Source organism: Lithobates pipiens, unplaced genomic scaffold (genome assembly GCF_037356315.1).
Source record: "Lithobates pipiens isolate NorthernLeopardFrog02 unplaced genomic scaffold, aLitPip1_a1.2 Scaffold_18, whole genome shotgun sequence".
NCBI classification, from domain to species: domain Eukaryota; kingdom Metazoa; phylum Chordata; class Amphibia; order Anura; family Ranidae; genus Lithobates; species Lithobates pipiens.
Genome location: NW_027507758.1, coordinates 503,794,437 through 503,820,190, shown reverse-complemented (window position 1 = coordinate 503,820,190; position 25,754 = coordinate 503,794,437). Strand labels below are relative to the sequence as shown.

General features: G+C 42.1%; 1 protein-coding gene across 3 annotated transcripts in view; it reads left to right on the top strand.

Annotated features, from left to right (window-relative positions):
- Positions 1-25,754, top strand: part of STAG1 (STAG1 cohesin complex component) — a 299,590-nt gene that overhangs the window by 61,199 nt on the left and 212,637 nt on the right. Inside the window, exon 2 of one of the 3 annotated variants that reach the window (XM_077488683.1) lies at positions 3,190-3,236. The exons of the other annotated variants lie outside the window; for them this stretch is intronic. The gene's annotated coding sequence lies outside the window, so the exon portion shown is untranslated. The remainder of the gene's footprint in view (positions 1-3,189; positions 3,237-25,754) is intronic. 3 annotated transcript variants of the gene reach the window in all.

Sequence of the window (25,754 nt, the reverse complement as noted above, 5' to 3'; positions counted from 1 at the left end):
ATTACCAGTTAAAGCAGCGCAGTGCCAAAGTGTAAAAAGACCTCTGGTCATTTACCAGCAAAATGGTCCGGTCTGAAAGTGGTTAAGTGCCCAGTAGGCAAGTGGTTAAAAAAGAAACTGAAATATCACATGGTCCTAAGTATTCAGACCCTTTGCTGTGACGCTCATATATTTAACTCGGGTGCTGTCCATTTCTTCTGATCATCCTTGAGATAGTTCTACACCTTCATTTGAGTCCAGCTGTGCTTGATTATACTGATTGGACTTGATTAGGAAAGCCACACACCTGTCTATAGAAGACCTTACAGCTCATAGTGCAGAGCTAATGAGAATCATGAGGTCAAAGGAAACTGCCTGAACAGCTCAGAGATAGAATTGTGGCAAAGCACAGATCTGGCCAAGGTTACAAAAAAATTCTGCTGCACTAAGGGCCAGTTCACACCAGACAAAGTTCTGTTCCGTGCGCTTTTTTTCCTGCACTAAAAATGCATGCACAGTGTTTTCCATGTATTCCAATGTCTTCACACCATGCAGTCAGTTTCTGGTGCAGAAACTGACCGGAAACTGACTGTATTGGTGCAGAAAAAAACGGAACTGCATCTGGTGTGAACTGGCCCTTAAAGAGGAAATAAACACTCAGCAAAAAAAAAGAAAAAACCCTGCAAGACAGAGGCATAATTATAATTAGCTAGTATGCATGGCATACTAGCTAATTATGTATCGCTTACCTCAGATCGAAGCCCCCTCATCGGTCCACAATTCTCCCTTAGACCACAGACATGATGTCCCGTAGTGACTTCCGGCTATCGCGGCTCCGGCGCTGAGATTAGCCGGAGCCACAATGACGTCACTCCGCGCATGCGTGTGGGAACGGCACAGTACAACTGAAGCAACGGCATATAGCGCCATTGCTTCAGTTGTCTTAAGTGTGCATGTGCCGCATGACTTCAGCACATGCAAATACAAGGATATCTCCTAAACCGTGAAGGTTTAGGAAATATCCTTGTTAGCTACTGGTAAGCCTTAATATAGGCTTACCTGTAACATAAAGTTGTAAACAAGGGTTTACAACCACTTTAAGGTTCCTAACAGCACAATGGCCTCCATAATTCTTAAATAGAAGACGTTTGGGCTGACTAGAACCCTTCCTAGAGCTGGCAGTCTGGCCAAACTGAGCTATTGGGGGAGAAGAGCCTTTGTGAGAGAGGTAAAGAAGAACCCAAAGATCACTGTGGCTGAGCTCCAGAGATGCTATCGGGAGATGGGCGAAAGTTGTAGAAAGTCAACCATCACTGCAGCCCGCCACCAGTCGGGGCTTTATGGCAGAGTGACCTGATGGAAGCCTCTCCTCAGTGCAAGACACATTCTCTGGTCTGAGACCAAGATGGAACTTTTTGGCCTTAAGTTTAAGCGGTATGTGTGGAGAAAATCAGGCACTGCTCATCACCTGTCCAATACAGTCCCAACAGTGAAGCATGGCGGTGGCAGCATCATGCTGTGGGGGTGTTTTTCAGCTGCAGGGACAGGACGACTGGTTGCAATCGAGGGAAAGATGAATGCGACCAAGTACAGGGATATCCTGGATGCAAACCTTCTCCAGAGTGCTCAGGACCTCAGACTGGGCCAAAGATTTACCTTCAACAAGACAATGACCTTATGCACACAGCTAAAATAACAAAGGAGTGGCTTCACAACAACTCCTTTACTGTTCTTGAATGGCCCAGCCAGAGCCCTGACTTAAACTCAATTGAGCATCTCTGGAGAGACCTAAAAATGGCTGTCCACCAATGTTTACCATCCAACCTGACAGAACTGGAGAGGATCTGCAAAGAGGAATGGCAGAGGATCCCCAAATCCAGGTGTGAAAAACTTGTTGCATCTTTCCCAAAAAGACTCATGGCTGTATTAGATCAAAAGGACGCTTCTACTAAATACTGAGCAAAGGGTCTGAATACTTGGGACCATGTGATATTTCAGTTTTTCTTTTTTAATCTGCAAAAACGTCAACAATTCTGTGTTTTTCTGTCAATATGGGCTGTTGTGTGTACATTAATGGGGAAAAAATGAACTTAAATGGGGCGCAATTGAGGTCTGGAGGACAGTGGGCTATGTATTGGGCACCTCTTGGCAGGACTTGTCCCCAAGAGGAAGATATTGGTGTAGATCTAAAATAAGGGAATAAAACCAGAACATTGCACTTGGTATACAATTTCTACAGCACTCATGGGTCATTATTCAGAGCTACTTATGAGGGACCTTATAGAAAAATCCCAGATTTCCTTTACTTTAAACCTAAGAATGGCAAAAATATTACTCATGTTGGATAACTTCACACATTGATGCTATTTTGCTGATGCCATGAATGAAAGCCCTTTAAAAAATGTAGATGTACAAGCATCTTTTAGTTCATGATAAGTGTTTGAATTTAGGTTCATTGCATCATATTTGTAATACTAATAACTTAGATATGTTTAAAGATCTTTTGATGCACAGTTACATTGATTAGCCCTGGAGAACCAAAGAGAACAGAGTTAAAAATTCTTTTAATTCCCAATTGTAAGTCCAAAGTAACCCCAGTGTTTTGTACGCCAACACTAATGGCTGCTGTATATTGAACAAAAGGGTTTTGATTGTTGGACCAGTTTCTGAAGAGTTCTTCCCATGCTGCATGTCTAGTTTTAAATGCCATCGAGAACATATTTCATTGTGAGCTGGTTGTACTGTTTTACATCACTGTTTGCTTTTTTTTTTTTTTTTTTTTTTTTTTTTTTTACTTTGTGTATTTTAATTTAGCCCCATTGCATGAAATAAGTGCTATTGTTCCTGTATAATCCCATTTGCTTGTTTACCTGTTGACTGTGCTAGGCTGTATGAAAGAGAAAAAAGTTTAGTTAAAAAAAAAAAAAAACACATTTGAAACGTCTTGAATTTACTTCCCTGATTATTAAACATCTTGAGCAATTATTTGGTAGTGCTGGGATCAAATAGTAATTGATCCTAGCACCTGTCAAATCCCAGATCTTCATACACGCTTTGCTAGAATAAAGTGACATCACTGGTTGTGTATGTCTGGAGAAGCTGCTTACAACAGAGCTAAAATTGTATTCCTTTTATTTGGTAAAATGTTAAACATTTAGTCCATGGGGAAAAAAACACTCAGTACTCACTGTAATTTATTTCACTTTGCAGAGATCTGTTTTCAGTTTGGCATGAAAGCGTGTTTCTTCTGATCAGAGGTAAAAACCAAATTAAATCTACTGTGTTTCAATGTTCTGTGAAAATAAAACATGTGAATGCCAAGTTCAGTCAGGTTGAGTGATGAGGTATTGTTACAGTATTGTCCACTACAAGTTTTTCGTATATTTGTTTTGCAATGGCTCTTTTTTTCTTTGTCCAGTTTCCTTCTTGGTTCACAAATGTGTACAATGCTTGCTTTAGCAGTATCAAAAATGTTGTTTTCACAAGATCAGTTATCTGGGATGGCTGGACACTAATGCCTACTACACATGGGCCTAATGTTTGGAGACGACGGCCAGTTCATTTAAAACCAGTCGACATTTGGCTTGTGTGTATGTCAACTTTTCCGACAGAAGCCAGCTGTTTGGCCGGCTACTGTCAGATGAGCATGCTGAAAAACCAGCAGCCGACTGGCTTCCCGTCAGTGCGCTCAGCCAATGCCGGAGAACACTGACAGGAGTATTCTGGTGGGGAGGTTGCCGCCCCCCTGTGAGAACACAATAGCTCAGCGGGGGAGATGGATGAACTAACATCCGATCATTAGTACAGCGGCTCCAAGTGGAACTGTCGGTTTGGTTGAACAAAAAAAAATATAGTATGTACTAGGCTTAAGTCTGGGAGCTATGGCTGCTGCCTGAGACTCCTCAGGGACAACTTCATCCAGCAAGGCTCTTTATCAGATAGGGCCTCCACAGCCGAAGGCTCATTGGCTGATCTGAGTGTTCTGAGAGATCATTGTATTAATATCAGATCGTTGGTACAGTGACTTCGACCGGCGCTGACAGATTGTAAAACTATTGGTGTACCAGGCTTAAGACTTCTGGTACTGGTTTTGTCCCAAGCATTAGTCCTGCACATGCACAGGGGTCTGTCATCCCGATACTCAGAGACCAGTACGGCACTGTAAACTTGGCTGCATGTGCGCTGCTCGGTATACAGTGATGGAGAGCAGGCAATTAGGGGCTTTTTATTCCAGAAAAGCATGCATGTCTCTTGGGCAATAAAATCCTGCCTGCTCGCTTTTTTTTTTTTTGTTTTTTTTGTTTTTTTTTTGTTTTTCTTTTGTGTGGTCATTTCCGCTTAAAAGCAGATTTTAACATTCCTATCCTTTATAAACAAATGAAGCTGCCATCTTGGCCCCAGTTTGATCTGCAATTGCCTTTTATACTGTTCATGTGATCATTTGACACAAGCCATTAGATGGCTTGACCGTTTGGGAGCATTAAAACAAATGCAGGCATATCAATTGGGAGGCTGCAATATATTACGTTTTTGTTTTGGATTTGAATTTACTTTATGTGGAAGTTTAGGGAGGATTCAAACCATAATATGCGTTAAAAAAAAATAATTTAGAAACATTGATGTTTAAATTTGTGTTTGTTTTTCCTTGTTGCATTTTTGTTGCGTTGTGAAAAAATGCATGCATGCTGTACTTTCTCACATGTCTCTGCTTGACTGATACAGGCCTCCCCAATGTTGCACCAGAACTCTTCACACTACCACACCTCTGCACCCTTGTGAATGAGCCCTAGACCTGGATATATAAGCAGTTGAAATCTTTCTGTAACAGCTGAGCTTGATCCAACCCCCTTTTAGTCTGCTGAGCCTCCATACTGTTCCTTTATATGTTTGATCAGTATAGAATCTTGGGCCGGCGGGATGAGGTAAAGCTTGACTTTTATGGGGAAAAATAAAGATCTGATGGTTTTGGCATGCTCTTGCGTAACCACTTGCCTACAGGCGCTTTCACCCCCTTACTGCTTAGGACAATTTTCTGCTTTCAGCGCTGTAACATTTTGATTGACATTTGTGCGCTCATGCAACACTGTATCCAAATGAAACTTAACTTTGATCATTTTTTTTCCCCACACAAATAGAGCTTTATTTTGGTGTTATTTTGCTGTTTTATTTTTTATTTTTTCTGTGCTATATATAAAAAAGTGTGACTTTTGAAAAAAAAAAAAAAAAGCTTTATTTTTTGCTATAATAAACATCCTAAATTTATTTAAAAAAAAAAAAATTTTTAGTTTAGGCAGATATGTTTTCTACACTTTTTTTTTTTTTTTTTTTTATGGCCTTTTTTTTGTTTGTTTTTACTAGTAATGACAGTGATCTGCATTTTTTTATTTTATTTTTTTTGCTGTGCATTGCAGTGGACAGATTGGACACTTGACACTTTTTTGAAACCATTGACATTTATACAGCGATCCTTTATAGCCACCGATTTACTGTGTAAATGTCACTGGCAGGGAATGGGTTAACGCTAGGGGGCAATCAAGGGTTAAATGTGTTCCCTGACTGTGTTCTAACTGTGGGGGGGGGTGGGACTGACTAGGGGAGAAGACCGATCAGTAGGGGTGCAACCTATCAAAAAACTCAGATCGGATTGTTCCTCGGATCAGACTCAGGGATCGGATCATTTTTCGGATCAGCAAATAATTGAATTTGCATATCCTCGTCATCTCCCCCACTGTAATATTGGCTGGGTATTGCAGAGTATGGCTGGATATTGCTGGGTATGGCTGTCACAGAGCAGCACTGTGGGCACTACAGATGCAGCCCACAGCGCTGCTGACGCCAATCTCTCCCCTCCACTATACAGATCAGTACAGAGCGAGGAGGGAGGAACGTCATTTGATGGAGCGATCACAGTGTAAATGGCCTGGGTGTAGAAAGATGGCCGCTGTTTCGGAGCTAGGCCGTAGCTGTGGCCTTTCCTAAGGCCGAGACTGCGGAGCGCACCGTGGATTGCGGCGTAAGCCGATCCGAGCGGGGTGACCCGTTCGGATCACCGATCGGTGACGATCCATTGCACCCCATACCGATCAGTGTTCCTATATACTAGGTACACATGATCTGTCTCCTCCCCCCTGGCAGGACATGGATCTGTGTGTTTACACACACAAATCCACATTCCTGCTCTGTCACGAGCGATCGATCGTGTGTGCCCAGCAGACATTGCGGCCGCCAAGCACAAGCATCGGCTCCTTGGTGACGCAGCCAGACCCTATGCCAGCGGGAAGCAAAGGACGTCATATGACGCCTGCCTGAAGGGACAGTGTTCCTGCGGATGTCCTATGACAATGGCCCGGTATGGGTGGGGTTAAAATAACATGTTTTTTTATTTATTTTAGTACCTTGGGTTTGTTTTTTTGCAGTATCAGATAATTAAAGAGGAAGTAAACCCTTCCAAACCACTTGGACCTACAGGTAAGCCTAGATTAAGGCTTACCTGTAGGTCCAAGCAATATCTCCTAAACCTATATGGTTTAGGAGATATTTGCCCGAAAATGGGCACCGCTGTCTACGGCGCATGCGCCGTAGACAGCGGCGCGCAGGCGCACTAAATGCGGCAAATCCAAGAATGGATTTGCCTAATTTGTCGACTCCCGTGCGCATGCGCGGGAGTGCCATCATCTCGGCTTCGCCGAGTGGCAGCGGCGGAGCTGCGAGACGCGACTCCCGTGCGCATGCGCGGGAGTGACGTCATCGCGCCTTCGCCGCTGTGATTCGTCGGAGCTGCGAGACGCCACCAGCAACATGGATGCGGCGGACTACAGGGGACAGCGGCGACTTCGCTGGCTCCTGTGTCAGGTAAGTGACACACATAATGAGCTACTATGCGATGCATAGTAGTCCATTATGCTTTACCTTTGCAGGGAAAAAAAGAGGAAGTAAACCCATTAGGGTTTACTTCCTCTTTAAGATATTTTGAAGCTGGAAATTGGTTTAAATATTTCATTTTGAGCATTGTGTACTTTTAAGATTCCACTACATCTGAATATTTATATATTAAAAATTGTGGTAACATGCAGCAATGACAGTATTAGAGATTTTTGCTTAAAGTGTCAGTTAAGCCAAAATCTAACTTCAAAGGGATTATAAAGTTTTAGTGTGTGTGTTGTTTTTTTTTTTTTTTTTTTTTATTTTAATAAAAAACATGCCATACTTGCCTCCACTGTGCAGTTTGTTTTGCACAGAGTGGCCCCCAAACATCCTCTTCTGGGTTCTCTCAGTGGTGCTCCTGGCTCCTACCCGCATTGTGTCCACGTTGTCCATAAACAGAATGCAGAACTTAGCCCCAGCGCCACGGCATTGGATTTGATTGACAGCAGCGGGACCCAATGGCTGTGCTGCTATCTATCTGATCAGGACATGAGACAACAGCTAGAGCTGGTGTGCTCATTCCCAGCCGGCGAAGGATCGGGGACAGGTAAGTTAAATGGCGGCTCCGGGGGGATGCAGCACCACAGGAGGTTTTTCACCTTCATGCATAGAATGCATGAAGGTGAAAAACCATGAGGGTACCGGCAGCCACATTATAAGACTAATCGATCTAACCCTGTAAAGCACAAATCGCATACCTTTTCTGCAGCCGATCCGGTCTTGTCTGGCCCCACGCTGAGCTGTCAACAACTGCTTCTCTGTGTAGGAGTGTGCAGGAGAGGCAGCCGACAACGGAAGCTCCATAGTAAGTCTGAGTGATGTCACTTCCTAGGCATTTCCCAGCCATTGCCGGCTATCTCTTCCACAGAGCATCAGCTGCTGGAAACCAGACCGGATTGGCTGCAGAAATGGTATGTATAGTTTTTGTTTGCTTTACATGGTTAGTCTTGGAATGTGGCTGCCAATAGATTTAGAGTTGGTTTGTATTTCGCTGAATTTCCACTTTAAGTTTAGGACTTGGATAAAAGTAGTCCAATGAAAGGGAATCTATAGTTTCCACATGGTATTAAAGCGGGAGTCCGCCGGGACTCCGCGTTTTTTTTTTTTTATTATTTTTTTTTTATTATTATTTTTTTTTTTTTTTAAAGCCAGCAGCTACAAATACTGCAGCTGCTGACTTTTAAAATAGTGACACTTACCTGTCCAGCGCGCCCGCGATGTCGGCACCCGAAGCCGATCTCTAGATCGTCTCTCGGGTGCTGCCGCCGCCATCTTGGGTATGGGAATCAGAACATGGAGCCTTTCGGCTTCATTTCCCGGTTCCCTACTGCGCATGCGCGAGTCGCGCTGCGCAATAAGGATGGTCCCCGCTGCCTCTGGGATCTGTGTGTTTCCCAGCAGGCAGCGGGGCACTTGCGGAAAGGGGCGGGCACTTGCGGAAAGGGGCGTAATCTACGCCCCTTTCCGCAAAGGGCTATCCCGGAAGTGGGTGCAGATACCTGTACTGTACAGGTATCTGCACCCCCCTCCCCCCTGAAAGGTGCCAATTGTGGTGCCGGAGGGGGGGAGGGTTCCAATGAGCGGAAGGTCCACTTTAGGGTGGACCCCCGCTTTAAGCTGACTCGGTTCAAAATTCAAACAATTGTTTGTTGCTTTTACCAGCAATAGACATGCATATTGATTTTCCATTTACTGTAAACTTGTTACCTTTCACAATGCTAAACAGCTAACAAAAATTCCTTGTGTTAGCTGTACGGTATTATGTATTCACTTTTTTTTTTTTTTTTTTTTTTTTTTTTACTATGATGTAAAATGATGTTCAGAAAATATAACCAGGTCGCAAAAGGCAAACAATGTTCGCTTTTCAGAGGAAGGCTTGAATAACACAACCTAAAGATGGGCTAATTAGGAAGGACTGCTTAGGGTAGAATGCAAACATCTGTTGGAAGAACTTGTATTTTAAAAAGCCAGGTGCATGAAAAATTGTTTTATAATAGTGCGTCAGGTTTAACTTAAAGCCAAGTATTTTGACATTTTATCTGCTTACTGTTCTAAATTTGCCAAATCAAATCAATCATTATATATATAAATTTTTTTTTTTGGACTTAAGCAGGCCATAGACTTTCTTCCTTGTACGAAAGAAATTCACACTATTTCCCCCATCAACACAGGCAGTGCTAATGGGGACTCTCTCCTGCCGAGACGTTGTGCTTTCCCAGCGGGGGAGACGGGGTAAGCCTTCCTTGACAGGAGAAGACAGTGATTATTGCTAGTAGCTATAGCAGATGCTTGCCATTAATCACAGTTAAATCCGGCAGGCTGGTTGTACCCAAGTTGATCGATCGAGCAACTTGGAGCATGCTGCCTGCCCACACATGTTCAAATCTTGGCCGGTTCCTGCTGTGGCCTGCCTAAAGTGGTTTGTAAAGGCAGAAGGGTTTTTTTTTTTTTTTTTTTTTTGTTTATATATATATATATATTATTTATAATCTTATTCTATGCATTACAATAAAAAGCCTTCTTTGTGCAGCAACCCTGCTAATACTTACCTGAGCCCCCTCTCGATCCAGTGATGTCCACGAGTGCCACGGTGCGTCCGGGACTCTCCCTTATGATTGGCTGAGATTTAGTAGTGGGTGCTCCCATAGGAAGCTGCTTGCTGTGAGGCCACTCAACAGGAGGGAGGAGTTAGAGTGCCTGAGAACCCGAGAAGAGGATCTGGGCTGCTCTGTGTAAAACCACTGCACAGAGCAGGTAAGTATATAACATGTTGTTTTTTTTTGTTTTTGTTTTTTTTTAAATATAAAAATATCATCTGGTCGTGCATTCCACAAATCTGGCCTGTATGTTAGTGGCAAGAAGAAAGTCACTGTTGAAAGAATGCCAAAAAAAAAGTCCAGTTTGCGAGAAGCCATGGGGGGTTCACAGCAAAGTGGAAGAAGGTTCTCTGGTCAGATGAGACTAAAATGTAAATTTTGGCCTAAAGGCAAAATGCTATGTAAAACGGAAAACGAACACTCCACATCACCCTGAACATACCATCCCCACCGTGAAACATGGTGGTGGCAGCAGCATGTTATGGGCTTGCTTTTCTTGGACCGGTAAGTTGGTCAGACTTGATGGGAAGATGAATGGAGCCAAAATGCAGGGCAATTTATAAGAAAACCTGTTGGAGTCTGCAAAAGACTTGAGACTGGGGTGAAAGTTGACCTTCCAGCAGGACAACGACCCAAAACTACAATTACATTTTTTAGATCGAAGCATATTCATGTGTTAGAATGTCCCAGTCAAAGTCCAGACCTAAATCCAATTGAAAATATATGGCAATACTTGAAAATTGCTGTCCAGACTCTCTCCATCCAAACTGACAGAGTTTGAGCTATTTTGCATCGTAGAATGGGCAAAAATGTTACTCTCTAGATGTGCAAAGCTGGTAGAGACATCCCCAAAAAGACTTGCAGCTGTAATTGTAGAAACCACCATTCGCTGCAAAGTGGGCTAAATACCTTTACGTATATAATATATTTGTTTTTGGCTATAACATGACAAAATGTGGAAAATCCCAAGGGGGTGTGAATACTTTTTCAAGGCACTGTATAGTCATCATACAGGAACAGAAGCACAGTTAAAATGGTTAGGTGGGCAACACTACAGAAGGGAAATAAATTTTTTTTTTAAAGAGAAAGTGTAAAGGTAAAATACATTTTAAAAAATAGAAGCGTCCGCGTGCTCACGAACAAAAACATACGCATACGTAAGTCACGCCCACATATGTAACGGCATTCAAATTACACTTGATTAACTCTAACTCTAAACTAGTAACCTTAAAAATTTTTTTAAAGCATCGCCTATGGAGATTTTTAAGTACCAAAGTTTGGTGTCATTCCACGAGTGTGCACAATTGTAAAGCGTGACATTCTACAAAAAAATTGGGTTAACGTTATGCTAGGTTCACACGTAAACCAGCTGCGGATCACACAGCAACTGTGTCCGTCCTTGTTTTTCTGTTTCAGGGACGAATCGGGGCAGAATCTTTGCCTGAATTCGGCCGTGCAATGGAGGTAAAGATGCACAGTGTTTCTGTGCAGTGAGCTCCGCAGCCACCCCAGAGACATGTTAACCAGATCGTTAGAGAGCCGGTCATATTCTCCTGCTATGCAAATTGGAGACCAACATACAATTCGCATAGGTGTAAATCCAACCTTACCCCCCCCCCTCAAAAAAAATTCCTTTGAAAAATTCCTGCGCAAATACCGTGTTGCGTAAAAAGTTGCAACGATTGCCATTTTACTCCCTAGAATCTCTGCTAAAAAAAATATATAATGTTTGAGTAATTTTCTAGCAAAAAAATTTTAATTTTTTTTTTTTTTTTTTTACATGTTGTAGAGGAGTGCCAGAGGAAGTTTGAGTTCCTGAACTTTACTTGACTTAAGGCTTTTGTGTTTCCTTATATCTCAACACTAGGAATCAGATGAGCTGCACACAATTATGCTGAAAAGAAAATGTTAATGGGAGAGGGCAGATAGATGGCCCAACACCCTGCCGCTGCTCCTCCATATTCCCATCAGCAGACTGGGGTGGAAAGGGAGGTCACCTCTGTACAGATTCCTTAACCGAAAAAAGGTTATGTTCCTTGAAGGGCTATGGCCTTTTAAATGGTATATCTGCATGTATTTAAAGTCAGAAGGTTTTTGCCTGAGCCCCATCTCTGTCCAGCCATGTCTACGAGTGTCTTGGACGTCCAGTACTGTCCCTCCTGATTGCCTGAGACACAACGGCACCATTGGCTCCCGCTGCTGTGTAAGTCGGCCAGTCAGGAGAGGGAGGGGTGCGAGCCCAATCACAGCTTTGTGTCCGAACGAACACATGGCTGCAGCTTAGCATGGCTGCCCCCAAAGCAAGCTGCTTGCTGTGGGGGCATTCAACTGGAGGGAGGGGCCAGGAAAGCCAAAGCGGACCCGAGAAGAGGAGGATCTGGGCTGTTCTGTGCAACATGTTTATTATTTTTAACTAAAGTTTATTTTTTCTAAAAAAAATAAATAAAATAAAAGTTATGCTCATCTTCCCTGTGCGGTGGATTTGCACAGAGTAGCCCGGATCCTCCTCTTCCCGGGTCCCTCTTCGCTGCTCCTGGCCAACCCTCCTTTTGGGTGCCCCCACAGCAAGCAGCTTGTGTTCATTCAGACACACAGCTGCAGTTTTGCCCCGCCCCCTCTTTCTCCTGATTGGCTAACTGACTTTGTTTGCTGTGGGAGCCAATGGTGCAGCTTCTGTGTCTCAGCCAATCAGGAGGGAGTAATGGATGACCAAGACAATTGTGGACATCGCGAGACACACAAAGGCTCAGGTAAGTATTAGGGGAGCTGCTACACACAGAAGGTTTTCATCTTATGCATAGAATGCATTAAGATAAAGAACCCACCTGACTTTACAACCCCTTTTTATGTTCTTAAAATCATGGTAACTCAACATCACATTTTGAGTAGTGGAAACAAAAGGGAATACGAGTGCACAGGCTCATGGTGCAAATAATGTCTGTTTTTATCTTAATATAAAAAAGAATAAGATCTATACACTCGCCAGTATAGGTGAATCATAAGCGTCAAACAGGTCCTCCAATAGAGAGCCCTGAACAGGGTCACATCCGTGCGCAGGGGTAGATGAAAGCTCCACTAGATGGATGGGCTGGCTCTACAGACACAGGCTCATCAATCAGCTACTGACCAGCCATGAGTGAGCCACTCACTGACTCCAGGAACGGCCGGTCAGGACAGAGCTGTGGGGCACCTTCAACACTTGGCCCAGGGAGAGCTTGGATGTAACCAACGGACGGGATGCTGTGTGGTTGCCAGGACAACACCTTTCAGAGGGTGTGGCATCCTTCCTCAGGTCCACCCTGTGTTGTCCAGAGAGCCCTTTTGTAGCTGAGATTGATTGGGGTTTTTAACACTATACTCTGAAATCACTAAGCTTCCACTGGAAATTATACAGGGAATAGTATGGCAACTAGAACATTCAAGATCAGCATATAATATATCAAAGGAAAGGCAGATATTTTGTTGAAAATGGATAATGAAAATATAATAATAAATTTAAATAAAGATAAAATTGCTGTATAGATTACATTTGAGTAGTACCTAGGGCTTAGGATTGCTAAGAAACACCCACTTCTCCCTGACACCTATCCAGTAAGGTATATTGACGTTTGCAGACTTCCTCCCAAGTGCCAGCCCAGAGCTTGCATCGCGATGAGCACTGAGTTAATGTACAGCACCCTGCTGATCCTCCCACCAGCCACGATCCACCTGCATTGCATAGAGAAGCCCAGAGACGGTGATGGCATTACTGGATCGAAAAATTAAAAAAAAGCATGTAATGGAAAGCTTTTTACAAATGTCGGCATGTTGATGAGGGGAAAAAGAGGAACCAGAAAAGGCAATATATAAACAAATTAAATGTTCTCTTTAGGCTCTTCACATTTCTGCTTATGGGGGCTACAATCGCGGTAAAAAAACCTGCAAATAGGATCGCGAGCCGCCCGCCGCCCAAAAGGAGCTCTGTTTGCGCATTTTACCACGATTGTCGCCCAAAAATCGTGCCATGTTTGGGGTACTATTAAAATCAAAGGGCAACCCACCGGGAATGCACAGGCATTGCGCAATCTGCTACTATTGCGAATTGTGGTTATTCCGCCCGCAATTCTGAATGCAGAGACGTGAATGGAGCCTTACAGTGTATCTAAACTCAAGAGCATCAATTTAAAATAATGTGGCTCGGAACTGATATTGGAAGGTTTTTTTTTTACCTTAATGCATGAAATGCTTTAAAGTGGAAAACCTTTATGCCTTTAGAACCACTTTAACATTTTGCATCTTGCCTGTTCTTAGTTATGGTGACATTTTAGTTTTTCTTTCTTTTTCATACTAGTAACAAACTTCTGCACTAGGGTGACAACTCAGGCAGCTCATGCATTCATCATCATCATTTTTTTTTTTGTTTGTTTGTTCATCCAGTGGGTTGGATTAAAAAAAAAAAAAATCTCAATCCCCTATCCACACATTTTGAATCCTCCTGCTGTGCTATTGTGTTCTGATGACAGGGAGCCTTCCCCATCATCGGGATGATTGGTGCCGCCGGTTTTACCCATTGTACCCGTGGAGGAAAAGGGTTCCATGATCAGCAAAACCAGGTATCCTGTCGCCAACATTCCAATTTGTAGAAACAAAGAATATCCCCCTAGGGAGCGGCACTTTCAAGGTGACATGAACACCAAATAGAATTTTGTTTAAAAGGTATAAATTTTATTATAAAGGTTGAATAAAAGAACATAATAAAATCATGTCTATAGAAATACTTGAATGATGATGCTAATTGAAGTGATACATTTGCGGATACTTGGTTATCTCCAATGTACCCGATGCATTTCTGGTTTTACACCTTTCGTTAGGGGTAATAATGAGATCTGTAGTCGCATAGTATTTCTATTCATACGACCTACACCATTATAAAGGACATCACATAGGAAGTGATGGTAGACCACAACATATGTTCATCGTTACGAGTTGGCATATTGTACAATCATGCACATAGTTCAATTGCTGCCCATGGAGGAGCAGCTTTGTTACCCTAGGACTAAAGTACAGGCCTCCCTCTCTCCTAATCTTTATATTGGAGGGAAAAGGTTCTGCAATTGAGATATCCTGCACTGCTGATAACATGGCAGAGTGTACAGCAGCTTACAATCTCGGTGCATATATGGTGTCTGGATCAACAGGTGTAGCACAACACTTCTAATGGTATGTTTTAAAAGACAAAAGGAGTAAAAGAGAAGTGTATTGTTAAACCCTATGGATGTATTAAAATTGTCAGTGAATTTAAGGAGCCCCAACCAACATCTTTACAAAGTACATGCTGGAAATAATAATTTGTGAACCTTTTTGTAAACTAGAACACTTGTCAGCCCCTTGTTAATGATGGCTTTGTTCCCAGGACAGCATTGTTCACTTCTTTTGTGATCATGTCTACATTAGAGCCATAATTTCCTACTAGAGTTTTGAAAAGCGACACTTGCAAGGCATGTGTCAAAGCAATTTACGTCTAAAGCATTTAAAAGAAACATTTAGTTGCTTGGATGTCATGTAGAGTCTGACTGTAAAGGAAGTATTAGGTTATAAGAATCATTCCTGACATGCTAGAGATGTGTTTACTACCCTTAAAAAGACTTGGACCCCTTTCACACTGGGGCGTTTTTCAGGCACTTTTGGGCTAAAAATAGCTTCTGTAAATCGCCTCCCCTATAGCCCTAATGTGATAGCCCAAGTGCTTCCACACTGGAGTGGTGTGCTTGCAGGATGTTAGTAAAAGTCCTGCAAGCAGCATATTTTGGACGGTGCAGGAGCGGCTCCTCCACTGCCCCTGCCATTGAAATCAATGGGCACTACTGCCAAAGTGCTTCATCGCTTTTCACCCTTTATTTGGCTGGTAACGGGGGTTAAAAGTGCCCCACTAATGCTGGAAAAGCACTGTTAAGCGGGAAAATGCCACTAAAATTAGTGGCGCTCCCCCAGACCCCCACCCCAGTGTGAAAGTAGCTTTAGAATCAATTTACTTGTATATCAGAACAGCCTATATTGATATGTCTTTTACATATAGCACATTAGCATCCAATTTTAGTACATCTCCCCATAGTATGCACAATACTAAGATGGGGCATTGGGGGAGAATTATCCTAATTATGATCAGGATCAAAGATTATTTTTTTTTTCTCCATGTAAATTAGATATTGCATATTACAATTTTACATTTACCATTTGCAGCTGTCACATTTACAGCTGCTTATTTGTTTATTTATTCACTAAGCTGACTTACGACTATGCTGTTATTAATTGTGTAGTTCGATACCCTGCTTTTTGGGTCTGTTGGCAACACAGCCAAATGACTTGGTTAAGGAACACATCTCTACCCTGTATGCTTAAATTTCAACATGCATAGGTTTTCAGTTGGATAGCAATCAACAAATCAGTTATTGGGTGGTCAAAATTCAGCAGACCCCAGGAGGCACAAACTTGTGTAAATGGTACATAGTTTTCTGTAATCACATCTGAAAGTGAAATGATAAATTGTGAACTTAAAACATTGTTGGTAATGTTCATAGCAGGAACCATGTGATATTTCATTCACTGAGGTACAATAGGATTCTGTGAGAATTGAGTTGTATATAAGAATCTGGGCACTGGTAAATGTTGAACCATGGCCAGCCTGGTGTAATCCTCTCACTCCCAGCATGACTCGGTTTTCGCTGGTGTCCTAAGAGGGTGGATCCTTCTGAAAAAAGTTAAACCATTCTACGTGTGTGTGTGTGTGTGTGTGTGTGTGTGTGTGTTTTGATAAAAAAAAAAAAAAAAAAACTTGCACACAGCTTGAGCTAGTTTAATTGTGTGGCTGTGTAGATTGGCATATCCTTATCCTCAGCGATGTCTTGAGTTCTGCTCTCCACCCCCACTGGACTGCACCGGACCTTTAAGGGGCTTGTCTGGAATGTGACCTACGGACACTGGGCATTTTTATCGGTAGGCCAAACTGAGCACTTCTGTTCCTACCTTTCGGCATAAGGTAGCAACTTTCTGGCGCTGCTTTTATCACAAGAGTCACATAGTTTCACCTTGGTCAGTCCTTGCTGCCACCTACAGTGACCTGGTCTTCTCTGGCCATTTGCACCTCACCTGCTTCATAAATGCTCGAGGTATTACCTTATATTAAAGCTATGCTGTCCCTGCATAAGGTGAAAAACCTCAACACATTAAACTGCAGAAACATTTTACTGACCTTCCTGCAGCCTTAACCTGACCATAGATGGATCGAAATTCATCTGGTTCTGAAGAGACCATCTGAATTTCAATCCACGTGTGGTCATTCCTGTTCGACAGAGGATGATCATTAGATCAACTTTTGTTGCAGAGGAATGTTGTTGTTTCTTGATCAGAGGCTACAGCTGCTAAAAGGTGTGTTTTGTCAGTGGAGAGTACTTCGGGGAGAATTCCTCCATCCACCTCACCTCCCCCCCCCCCCCTTTTTTTTTTTTTTTTTTTATAATCTCGCCCACTGACCTATCAAAAAAGAAATCTCTGGCCAGCTTTAGAAAACTGATAGCTCTGGTCAGAGCAGCTGTACTAACGATCTGACGTTAATGCAGCAATCTCCCAAAATACCCTGATCAGCCAATGTACCTTTGGCTGTGGAGGCTCTATCTGTAAAAGACTCTCACGAATGAGGTTGTCTGAGGAGTCTCATACAGCACCCATAGCTCCCAAAATTAAGCCTGGTACACACTACTAGTTTTTTTTTCTGTTCAACCCAGTGGGTTAAGTGGGGGAAAAAAAGGCGTCAGTCAGAGCCGCTGTAACAATCCAACATTGGTACAGTCATCCCCCGGATGAGCTGTTATGTTCTGACAGGGGGCAGCCCTCCCCACCAGAACACTTTATTCAGTGCTTTCAGCCATTGGCTGCTGGTTTTTCAGCATGCTAGTCCAGCAGGCTGCCATACACATGGACTGAATGTCGGACGTTTTATATTGAACCAGCGAATATCGATCGACATTCAGCCCGTGTGTATTAGGCTTTAGAGTGGTCTTACTGATGATATGCATGCCAACCTGGAGATGGAAGAGCAGTCTGTGGCTTCCACCAGTGCTGATACTAATCCAAGATCCTTAAAGCAGAATTTCGCCCAAAAGGGTGAAGTTCCACTTTGTTGTATTCCCCCCCCCCACACACACACGCACGCCTTTTTTTATTTATACTTTTTGGGGGAGGTGGAGGGAGCGGGTACATGTCAAAATTACAGCAATCTGAGTGGAAGTTTGACCCCCCCCCCCCCCTTTTCCATGCAGCTTTCTTGAACACTTAATATGTCCTAGCAGATTGTGGGACCATTCACACAGCGCAGTTCGCACATGCACAGCGGGAAACTGGCTATGAAGCCACAAGGCATCACTGCCAGTTTCCTGTAGTTAACATGCTGTTCTGGACCCAATGCTGATTGAAGAATCCACTCCGGTGAGAACAGTGCTAGATCCCTGGTCAGGTAAGGGTCCTTATATTAAAAGTCGGCAGCTACAGTATTTGTAGCTGCTGAGTTTTAACTGTTTGGGGGGATTCTGGAGCTCCTTTTTAAGAAACCCCAAACTAAGCTCTGGTCATAGACAAGCTGTATCCAGATGTCTTTAATACTGACTCCAGGACTCCTTATGAATTGTTTACACCCCCTGAATGTTTTGAAATCCAATAACTGTTCAAGGAGGCCATTTTATTAGAAAGTGAGCTTTTCCCGCAGTTAATCTGGCAGTGCTGGAGCACCGAAGATTCTTGTAAAAGATCTTCCAGTATTGTGATTCCATAGATCATGGATATGCAATTAGCGGACCTCCAACTGTTGCAAAACTACAAGTCCCATCATGCCTCTGCCTTTGGGTGTCATGCTTGTGCTGTCAGTCTTGCTATGCCTCAAGGGACTTGTAGTTCTGGAACAGCCGGAGGTCCGCTAATTGCATATCCTGTTACGTTTGGAGACTCTCCACAAGGCTGCATTGCAACCTTCCATGACTTTGATGTTGGTCTGTGAAACATTAGGGGAATGGACACATAGTAAAGGGTCAGCTTTACTTCACACTAATCCTCTATTTGTGACGCGATAGAGTTTGTGCCAAAGTCCATTGATGGGGTAGTTCTGGTCTCTTGTCTTATTTCCCAAATGAGGCTCCTGTTTTCAACATCCGAACAACTCTTTTGTAAAAATGTCATCTGTGGAACAGGCATGTAAAAAGCATTTACTGAGCATGCTCCTCGAGGGCAAGCTTTGACCTAATGTGTTAAATGGGTAGATATATATATTCTCTATATATCATCTCTATATATCTCTAATAATAATTTTTTGTACACAGTTTCTTGGAAATAGTAGGAGAAGGTAAGAAAGGGAGGGGGAGGGATAGTGACCTGGCGTGTGCCGTGGTCAGTATGCCTAAAAGGGGGCAAAAATAAAAGACAGGATGAGAGCGAGAAAAGGAGTTTATTCGAACAAAGCTTAATAGATTAGTCAGCTAAGTGTCAAAATGTGCGAGACATCTCAATGTATGGATCCAGGATATAACTGGAGTAGCAGGATAAATTCCATCTACTTAACGATGTGACTGGGACCTCTTGCTGAGAGGCGGCTGAGGCAGCCCCTATCCTGAAAGAATGGGCAGAATATAATTTGGGGTCCAAACCTAGGTTCACTAGGAGGTGTGGCAATGTTTGACGAACCGTGCTTAGTTAAAGTGAGAGGAGCACTTGGGAATGCTAAGAGTGGGCTATCCTTGGGTTTGTCTGCTGACTGTGCCACAAGTTGGTTGAGGACTGCTACTGGGCACCATGCAGTATGGGTTTCAAAATAAGTAATGTTTGTACTGGCTCCTATCTGCTGTGTTTTGCATGTGTTTAGGTGTAACTGGAAATGGTTGGGGTATCTGACTGATTAGCACCGTACAGAACTTAGTATCAGTACATGTAAATTTGCCTGGCCTTAAACCATAGAAGGCCAGATAAATGGCTGCCTTGAGCACTAGACTAAGTCGTTGTCCGAAGGGGGACCTGGTAAGCATATTGGACATGCTACGGAATATCTGCCTTGTAATGGGGAGCCTGTTGGTTGCGGCAGGGGGGCTACTTCTCTGAATTCCCTGCAGTATGGCCTAGATGGGGTGTGCCGTGAAAACAGAGGGCCTATCGGGGTGCATTAAGGAAGCAAAGTGTTGGGTTCTTGCCAGATATGTCTTAACGTACTGCGGGAAAGTGTGTGTGTGTGTGTGTGTGTGTGTGTGTATATGTATATTCTGTATATATGCGCACATATATATTTTATATTTTCCGTTGTATAATAAAACTGTACAATATGTCCTTGTGCCAGCTGTAAAATGAACAGATCAGGGGTGTTGAGGGAAATGTATTTATTCTCTTTACAGTGCTGAGTAATATTTTTTGTTTCACAGTGCCTGTGAGAGGTGTAAAAACTGTCAATATATTTTTTTTCCCTGTTAATGTTGCATCTCTTTTTTTTTTTTTCTTCTTCTTCCTTTAATTGTCAGTTGCCGAGGACAAAGTAAATCCACATCCTTGTAGCTTATGAAGAGAGGGCACTTAAAATGCATAACATGTATCACAGAAAGCAGTGTTCCTATAGCAACCATCCAGTAGGTCACAAGCATCTCTGCGTTCATGATTGGCTATTAATGCTAGTATTATGAAACAAAAAAGATCAAATATGACTACTGCAAATAAGCAACAAGGCATGCTTGTACACGGCATTGTTTTGTTTGTTGTAGAGGGGTGTTTTGAGTGATGTGGTATTCTAGGGTTTGATGTTTTAGTGCTGCTGCAGCTCATTGTATTGCGTAAGAAACAAAGATTTGCCACCCCAAGCATTTTAAAATCTGTAATTGCAGCCACCATTCTTTTGCATTTCTGCAGTGCTGTACTGACACAAAATCATTGCTGCTTTCTTCCTCTGTTGGTTTTAAAGACATGACCTCACCAGGCACCCATAAATATTCCTGAGACATTGAGTTATCCAGAATATGTGGTAGGCCCATGTCACCTGCAATCCTGTTGTGGTGAGAACCTGCCAGAGACAAGATTGCTAAATGTGTGCAGGGCAGACAATGATCTACTTTGGTGGTCCCCCACTGGATAGATCAGTGAGGTTTTATTCCCTTGCTGCCAAAAAAGCTGCATAATGTGCATTGCCAGCTAGAGAGTAACCTTTCTGTCACTCAGCCAGTGATGGAGCAACACATACAAGCAGGTGAATGTTTCAATGCCATTACATGTACTTCATAGTGATTTAGCCACTCAAGAGCCTTAGGAGGTAATATGGGTCTTGGGCGGGGGGCGGGGGGGGGGGGGGTGCACAGCACAGTGGAGACAGAGCAGCCCTAAAGCTGGCTATGAACAAAGAAAAATTGGACTGGTTCCTGATAAACCAACCCAAATACAAATCGACCCTGTTGGCAACCTCCCTCGCAGCATCCTTTGATCCAAAACTCAGGCATAATTGTTAACCTGACAGCAGACTTTTCCAGGAAAATGCAGCCACGGTTTACTTTTTCTGACAGCTATCTGTCACAATACAACAGCCAGCAGGGGAGATTTCTCCATTCCTGCTGTTTAGACCTCTGTTTACCTTTTTAGCAGTAATATGTCCTTTTCTGACAGATTTCCACCATTTTCTTCCTGTCCTAGTGATGCAAAAAGGAGAGGAAATTTTAGTTGTCATTGGATCAAGTGCCTCATTGTAAAATATTGAGTTTATCACTTTGTCATAGGCAGCCCATAGATGAGTCCTTTTTTGCCACTCTCTGTGGATGGTGGAACCCTACCTGCTGAGCTATTGTAAACTAATAATGAGGGGCAGACTTCCTCAACATTGGAATGAACTAATCAGCAGTGGCGGGGAATCCAATAGGTCGTTTTTTCAAAAGTTGATCAATAGATTGATTTCTGTACACCCTCCCTGCCCATAATTAAACCAAAATATGGGTGGTCCCTGCTAAAATGGCCGAATTCTGATGAATGTATGGTGGGCCATCATGTTAAATAAGTTACATCCCCACAAAAGACACGTGGTGTGTGTGTTTTTTTTTTTTTTTGTTTTTTTTTGTTTTTTAAAACACAAAATCAAAAAAGGTTGATACTGCAAGCTGACAAACTGATGCTGGCTAACACTACCAGACTAAAGTGCGGTACACACTGAGAACATTGGAAGAAAAATTCCATTTGAGAAAGAATTGTTCTATTTACGTGTAGTGTGTACACAACTTTTGACATCCGATACAGAATTTCACAACCAAAATGTCTGAAGGGACTGACTCAGTTTTCTCGTACATGAGCAGCATAACCATTTTCGTTTTATTGTGTACAGTTTTTGTACGAGGAAAAATCGGATACGAAAGACTGTGCATGATCGGAAGCAATAAACAATCAAGCAGAGTTGCATATCAGAATTTTCATACCACTAGTTTCATCACCTGTTTCTACAATGTGAAACATCAAGGAATACCGGACGATCGTTTGCCCATTTCCATAGCGTATACCTTGGTGGACATGAGCTACATACAATCCCATACCAATAGCTCAAGTTTTCTAGAAATATTCTCTTGCAGGCAATTTGAGAAACGTTTCAAAGTACAGCTGTAATGTGGCATAGCAGGTCTTGGTCACTGTCTGTCAGTTTAAACAGAACCTATGGCATAGAATCAATGGCAAAGTCCCTGATATTGATTGAAACGTAATTATTAGTGATCGCCATGCACTCTACAATCTGTAGATCTACCAACAACTATGTAGTGTAAAACCTGGTACACGCTAGCAGTTTTTTTGTTCGTTCAACCCAGTGGTCTAAAAAGAAATAAATAAATCAAAGGTTTGGTAGGAGCCGCTATACTAACTATTCGAAGTTAGTCCTACGACGTCCCCACTAATCTTGTGTTCTGACAGTGGTCAGCGCTCCTTGACGGACCTTTTTCAGTCATGCCCCTTCTTCAGAAGATGGGCCAGCTACCACACGCACAGGCTGAATGTTGGACAGTTTCCATTGAACCGGCCGATACCACACAATATTTGGCCCATATACAGGGCTTAAGGGCTTACCTGAAATCTAAAGTTGATTGTCCGGTCAGAATGTAACGGGCATTTGTAAAACATTTTCTAAACACCAAAACTAAAATGCAGTATGTTGCAGCTTACCAGTCCTTTGTGTGCATTACTTTACTTTACTTTTTTTTTTTTTTTTTGTTGTTTTCAAGGCTTTCTTTTATTTTCACCTAGTGACCCTGACAATGTTACATGTACCTACTGTACATTGATTTTACCCTTGTATTCATGAATGGATACCTAATTGTCACACAGGCTGGACTTCTTACCCGTTTGTGTTTAATGCCGTTACATGAATTAAGACTAGAAAGAAAGGAAAAGCACTGTAAATTTGTGTTTTCCTTAACTCCTAGGAAGAGAAAAGATCAGCAGGTATTTTCTGTCATTGCGTAAAATGTTATTGGCCACAAAAATTAAAACTAATGCAACCACCACATCTGGTAAGATGCAATGTTCTAATTTTTTTGTTTTTAGTTTAAATATACTTTAAAGCAACACTTCAGTCATTTTTTTCATCTTTCCATCAATTAAATCTTCAGTGCTTGGTTTTTAATTTTGGATAGTAAAACTTCTTTTTTTTTTTTTTTTTTTTCTGCCAGTAAATACCTTATACAGCCTGCTACTTGTTTCTTGTGTGGGGGGGAAAAAAGCTTTGGCATATGCCATCATGCAAAGCGCTCTTTCATTCTTGTGAGTTTGCCAGGAAGGGAGGGGGGGGGAGTCATAAAAGGGCCAATGAGAGCTAGTGGTGTGCCTCTGTGTCTGTGTAAATCCAGGAAGTGAACAGGCAGCAGCTTCAGCTGCCCACAGTTAAAATGATTGCAGCCAGACTTGGTGGATGGAGATTTCTGCAGCATATTTGGCAAGTACACAATCATAGAATATATAAAATAGTATGCAAATGATGTGAGCAGACTAGTTCCTCTTTAATGAAGTGCTTATGAGTTCATACCTACATGTTTGGTGTGTTGGACCCTCCCTGTAGGCCATAGTTTTCATAACTTATCCATGCATGTTTATCCACACCTACTTTATTTTTTTTAGCCATGGCTTTTGGTTGCACTGGAAATCTTCTAACCTTGTTGGCTAACTTGCAATAAGGTGATCAGTTTGTACAAACCGAATCATTAGTCTGCAGATAAGTCTTCATTTTATTTGTTATTGGTACTTTTTTGTTGTATTTTCAAATAGCTGCCTGAAACATCTTATATTCCCAGATTCTTCTGTACAACAAAATTCTTACCCCTAATTTTGCTCATTGACAAAATCTGATAATCTGAGTGTTTATTATGGGCAATGAGTGTGTCTGACAGTGAAAGGAGCTTGTTATCTTAGGAGATGATGTTCAGACCTGTAAGAACGAAGAATCGGGCCTGCTTAGGTGGGAATGTTTTAATGGAGCGACTTGTGGACAAGAATTGCTAGTTTTTCTTTTAAACGCCACTGATGAAAAAAGTTATGTTACCTTATGCCTTGTCTGTCCTATTTTTTTTCTTTTGATCAGTAATCATTATGGAACATTTAGTGGAGAATGGACCAATGTGTTTATCGCTTGGCTTCCTGTACTTTTTTAATCTACTGACTTGATTTGGGCTCCATTTACACTATGATGTGTGACATCAGATGTTGCACATATGCGCCTTGATGTGCAACACGCATAGTGTAGCTCATTTATTTCAATGAGCTTGCCTAGGTGTGACAAATGTGGAAAAATAGCTCATGCAACCTTTTGTGCTGCAAGCATTCACTGCTTGGGGAAAAAAAAAAAAAAACGCAGATCTGCTTGCCCCACTTACCCTGACCAAGGAATGGCTTTGCAAATGCGGCATGTTTGTGTGTAAGTTTGCACTTTATACTCTGCATGTCTCAACATTTACTTTTCACTCTTGGTGCACCCTTATTTAGAATTTGTTTCGATTGTCCAAAAGTTTGTGACAGACAATATTTGATGAAACATTGGACTATAACGATCGTGTCCAGCGCAAGGAAAACGTATGTTTTAAAGCAAAAAAAAAAACCCCACATGCCATATGAAATGTAGTACATGCGTAAATTTCCATGGTTTCGTCATTTTAAAGGATAGGTTCACCTTTTAGCAACATGTTACACCTGTAGTTGGAGTGTAACATGTTACTATGCAGCACCCCCCTCTCCCGCAACCACTGTTAAGTTTTAAATTTGGCGCCTGCACAGCTGGGTCATTTGTTCACAAAGATCTGTGCATGAATGAAGTACAAGTTCTGTCTGCCATTGTGGCAGATGGTAGACTGTAGAAGCATGGATTAGTGCCCTCATAGTTCATTGACCCTTCCTGCAGCTCCTAAACTGACAGTCCATACAGAGGTACGGGCACCAAGCTGTAGATGGAGAGTATAGGAGCCTGACACTGAATCCTCGTGCAGTGATCTGCGTGCTTCTGAGACAAAAAAGAATGCACAAATGTTTGTTTTTTTTACCTCTAAAAAATGTGCTTTTTTTAATGTATAATATGGTGAGCTTAACCTTTTTTAAACCCCATACAAGTACAGAAAAATATCTATTGATCTACCAGAAATGCACCAAACGCTTAAAACCCTGTTGTGGACTTGCAAGTGTTCGTCAGCCCTGCTCAGTGTCTTGCTAAGCTATTTTTACTACTCATAATCACAGATCTCTATAACATAAAGGCTAATGATTCTGTAGTCTTAAGGCTTGCAAAACAAATATGATTTTCTTATTCCTTTAGATTTACCTTTCAGCTATTTAGTGCAAGGGCCTGTCCGATTGCATACTAATGTTTGTTTGTGGTTTTGGTAAATATAATGAGAATTAGAAGAGCTCCTTCAGATCAGAAAGTGTGCAGAGGACACAGGACAATATATATCAAACAGATATATATCAAATCGATAATCCTTTCATTGGTTTGTTCGATCAAATAGGACCACATAAGACTTTGTTTGGGTTTTCATCCACTTTAGGCTGTTTTGTTGATTACAACAGAGTCCAATCTACTTTACATCTACCTTTTTTTATATATTTTGAAAATACAAATGCAATTTTTACCAATGCAAGAGTGGTGTACTATAAATCGTGGGCTTAAAAAATAAAAATAAAAAAATCCAGTATGTTTATTATTAAAGTGATTGCAAAGGCAGAAGCTTTTTTTTATCTTAATGCATTCTTTGC